General features: G+C 63.6%; 1 non-coding gene across 1 annotated transcript in view; it reads left to right on the top strand.

Moving 5' to 3' along the window:
• The first annotated feature begins 577 nt into the window (after window positions 1-577).
• Window positions 578-4,365, top strand: part of LOC145273190 (large subunit ribosomal RNA) — a 5,726-nt gene continuing 1,938 nt past the window's right edge. The window contains exon 1 of the ribosomal RNA XR_013866220.1: window positions 578-4,365. This exon is cut by the window's right edge and continues 1,938 nt beyond it. This is a non-coding gene — a ribosomal RNA (large subunit ribosomal RNA).

Here is a 4,365-nt window from a genome sequence, read left to right as displayed (position 1 = left end):
TCTCCGTTAACGAAACGACATCTTGCCGTCCCCGTGCCCGCCCGGTCCTCGGCACGGTGGTAACCGGGACGTCGCAGGAGCGAGTGACGAGGGGGAAGAAAAATAAAAAAAGAATTGACTCCTTTCAATGTCTTTTTTTTTTTTAAAACCCTCTCCGGCCTCCTCCTTCGTCTCCCGCTGGCAGACCGCGGAGTCTTTTCCCTTTTCGACCGCGTGAAGAAACACTGTGGAGGAGGAGCAGGAGGAGTCTGTCCGAAAGCAGCCGAAGGGAGACCAAAAAAAAAGTACCGACCTAACCGACTGCCGACGTAAGCGCCGCCTGCTCGTCTCGCTCTCTGCCTCATGAAGGTGTCTCTCAGCGACGCCTCGAGCAGCGCGACGAGCACGGCCGTCGCACCGTAAAAAGGTGGCCGCGTCGTAGGCAACGCAACGTCGGATGGGGAGGACCCACGCTTTTTTTTAATTGTTGGCTTCTTCATTTTCGGTCGGACGGGCGCTATATCGGCCAGCCGTCGTCACACGGAGGGTACCGATCGAGATTCCTCTCCTCCAAACACCACACTCTACTAAAAACCGCCGCCCTCGGCTCGGACGAGACGACCCGCTGAACTTAAGCATATCGCTAAGCGGAGGAAAAGAAACCAACCGGGATTCCCCTTAGTAACGGCGAGTGAACCGGGAGAAGCCCAACGCCGAATCCCGTCGCAAGTTAAAGGCTTCGGGACGTGTGGCGCATGGGTCGAAGGCAGCCGTTCGTTTTCGTCTCGCATAGTTCGGAGTTCCCTCGATCGGGGCCGCCCGCGGCGGGTGCCAGGCCCATTCGGTGCGGACGGCGAGCGACGGCCTTCGATCCGAGAGTCGGGTTGCTTGGGAACGCAGCCCAAATCGGGTGGTAAGCTCCATCCAAGGCTAAATACCGGGACGAGTCCGATAGTCGACAAGTACCGTGAGGGAAAGTTGAAAAGAACTTTGGAGAGAGAGTTCAAGAGAACGTGAAACCGCCCAGGGGTAAACGGGTGGGACCGCTCACCGCGATCGCGGGGGGACTCAGTCCGGTGCTGCCTAGGCTCGAGCCCAAACTCGATGTGTGTTCTTGAAAGAGAGGCCGTCGCGGCACAGGTCGTCGTTCGTCGTGTCCGCGGGGGACTCGTTCCCCGCGGTTCCAGCTTTTGTGCCCGCGTCGCCGACGAAGGAGACGGGCCGCGTGGATAGCGGGAAGGGAAACGTGGTGACGACCGCGGCGTCGGTAGGTGGCTGCGTCGGTTGGCTGCGACGGAGGGGACTCGTCCTCTCGATCGCTGCTGCCGCCGGGCCCTAACCCGCCGCATCCGTCGCCGCCGCTTCTTCTTTCCTCCTGCTCCCTCCGCGCGCGACTCCGCTGCACCCGTCCCCTTCATCATCGCTCGGCGTAATCATGGCGCGGGCGCTTCGGCGCGACCTCCGCGCGGCCGGCACCGGACGCACTTCCCCTCCGGTCCGTCGTCGCGACCCGTTCCCGGCGTGCAGGTCGAACACGCGGGTTTTTTTCCGTAGGCGGCAGGCGTTTCATCACCCTGAAAACCCCCGTCTTCCCACCTTGTGAAGTCGGGGGCCACCGGCCGTCGGGCCCGCGAACGTAACTGCCCCTTTCTGCCGGGAACGGAGGAAATCTGACACGATCCGTTACACGTGGCGAGCCGGTCCGTTTTGATCCCGCCGGAAGTCGCGTGCGGGCGACGCACTCTGTGTGTCGCTCCTTAGGCGCCCCACCGTCTCGGGCGCGTGCGCGATGAGAGGCGGGATAGGACTGGCGCGGCCTCGCCGTCACGCACCTCGCCGACGTTTCGGGTTCTTGTCGGGGGCAACCCCGCCCGCGCCCGTTTCCGTTTCCGGAGAGGTCGCTCGGCGACGCTTTTTTACTCGAGCCGCCCGCCACCCCGGGTCAGCGACGTGCATCGGCAACCCACCCCGACCCGTCTTGAAACACGGACCGAGGAGTCCTGGCCGTTCGCGAGTCGTAGGGGCCACCTCTGACTAACCCCGAAGGCGAAGCGAAAGCGAGAGAGCGTGTAGGAGGGCGTCGATCGGGAGAGGTGTCGTGGCAAAGTCGTCCGGGGGTCGTCGGGGGGTGTCGTCGGTCTCGTGCCGTCGTCTTCTCCTCGCCTCACCCGCCTCCGAGCCGTGCCCGATCCCGCCGGCGCGGCGTTTTCGGCCTTCCGCCGTCGCTGCTGCGGTGCCCGCAACTTTTCCTTTTTTCTCTCTTCCCGAGAGAGATAGGAGAGGGAAGGCTCGTGGCTGACGTGCGGTTGTTTTTCCCTCCTCCCCGAGAGGGGACCGGCGCATCATCCAAAAAGGGGAATTGCCGGGCGCCAGCTTCCATATCCTCCTTCCGCCCATCGGTGAGATCCCGCGGCTTGAACTAGTCCTATTTTGTCGTCGAGTTTAGGCGCTGCGCGCGGGCGCATCACCCCCGGGTCGGTTTCCCCTTTTCCGAGTACGACTCGGCCGACTCTGGCGTAGCGAGCGACCAGGGACCCGAAAGATGGCGATCCACGCCCGGTCGGGATGAAGCCAGAGGAAACTCTGGTGGAAGTCCGAAGCGCCTCTGACGTGCAAATCGATCGTCGGAACCGGGTGTAGGGGCGAAAGACCAATCGAGCCGTCTAGTAGCTGGTTCCCTCCGAAGTTTCCCTCAGGATAGCTGGCGCTCGATCGTCGCAATTCCATCCGGTAAAGCGAACGATTGGAGGCCCCGGGGCCGTTCACGGCCTCGACCTACTCTCGAACTCGGAACGGGTGGAACGGGCCGACTCTCCCGAACGACGGAGCCGACCCATCCGGCCGCCGCCGCCAGCACGCTTCGCTGGGCGGTTGGTCACCTCGAATGCGAGTGCCAAGTGGGCCACTTTTGGTAAGCAGAACTGGCGCTGTGGGATGAACCAAACGTCCGGCTAAGGTGCCTAACGCGACGCCCATGAGATCCCCGAAAGGGTGTCGGTCGATATAGACAGCAGGACGGTGGCCACGGAAGTCGGAATCCGCTAAGGAGTGTGTAACAACTCACCTGCCGAATCGACCGGCCCCGAAAATGGATGGCGCTGGAGCGACGGACCGATGCCGGACCGTCGCGGCGAGGAGCGATGAACTTTCGCGCCGAAACGATGCCGCGACGAGTAGGAGGGCGCCGCGGCGAGCACGGAAGCCTAGGGCGCGAGCCCGGGTGGAGCCGACCGCGGGTGCAGATCTCGGTGGTAGTAGCAAATATTCGAACGAGACCTTCGAAGACCGAAGTGGAGAAGGGTTCCGTGCCAACGGCGGTCGAGCACGGGTCAGTCGGTCCTAAGACGCGGGCGAAAGTCTTCCCGAAAGGCGCCGGATCCGTTATGAAAGGTGAAAGGAAAGCGAATCGAATCGAATCGAATCAAAAGCCCAAACAAAAAAAAAGCGGCCGGCCTCCCGTCGAAAGGGAATCGGGTTAATATTCCCGAACCCGGACTCGGAGAGGGCCCGGGGGTGGCGACGCTGTCGGCAGCGATGTCGGCGGCGCCCGTCGCTTCCCGGGCGAAACCGCGGTGACGCAAGCGAGCCCGGAGACGTCGCCGGGAGCCCCGGGAAGAGTTCTCTCTTCTTCGTAAAGGACCATGTCCGTGGAATCGGCTCGTCCGGAGATACGGAAAAGGTACCTGTAGAGCGCCGCGGCTCGGGCGGCGTCCGGTGCGCTTTCGGCGGCCCTGGAAAATCCGGGTCCGGTTTTCGCAGCTCTCGAGTCGGTCCGTACCCACCATCCGCAGCAGGTCTCCAAGGTGTACAGCCTCTCGTCGATGGCATCAATGTAGGTAAGGGAAGTCGGCAAAATGGATCCGTACCTTCGGAAGAAGGATTGGCTCCGAGGACCGGGTCGGTCGGGCCGTGCCCGCGCGAAGCGAGGAACCGGTACGGGGCTGTAGCGTTCGCTCCGTTCGCGCTTTGCGGCGAAGGCATAGGGGCCGCGGCGGTCCGTTGTGCGGCGGCGTGTTCCGGTCAAGCGGTCGCGGTCAAGCGAGCGTGTGTTGCGGGTCGGAGAGCGATACGGGTGGGAGTCCGCCGTCGGGCGGCAGGAGTGTGGCGTCGACCAAAAACGGCGGGGGACCGTCGGCGGGGGTCGTCTTTCTGGCGGCGGCGGTTCAAGCGGCTTTTCTGCGGGGTGCTTCGCTCCGGGGTCGGGGTGGCGGCGGGCGGCTCCAATCCGTTCGTCGCAACGTCTCCGTCCTCCTCGAAAAGGGGTGAGGCTGCCTTGCGGACGTGTCGTCGTCGCTTTGCCGGTGCGGTCTTCGTCGGCACCTCCGACGCGGCGTCCTCCGCTCCTGCGCTGTCCGCGCGATGCTCCCTCTCTTCTCCGTCCTTCTA

The sequence above is a fragment of the Euprymna scolopes genome, unplaced genomic scaffold, assembly GCF_053919585.1.
Source record: "Euprymna scolopes isolate OS-2025 unplaced genomic scaffold, ASM5391958v1 sca1, whole genome shotgun sequence".
NCBI lineage: Eukaryota > Metazoa > Mollusca > Cephalopoda > Sepiida > Sepiolidae > Euprymna > Euprymna scolopes.
The sequence above is the reverse complement of the archived record's forward strand: the minus strand, read 5'-3'. Positions and strand labels throughout refer to the sequence as shown.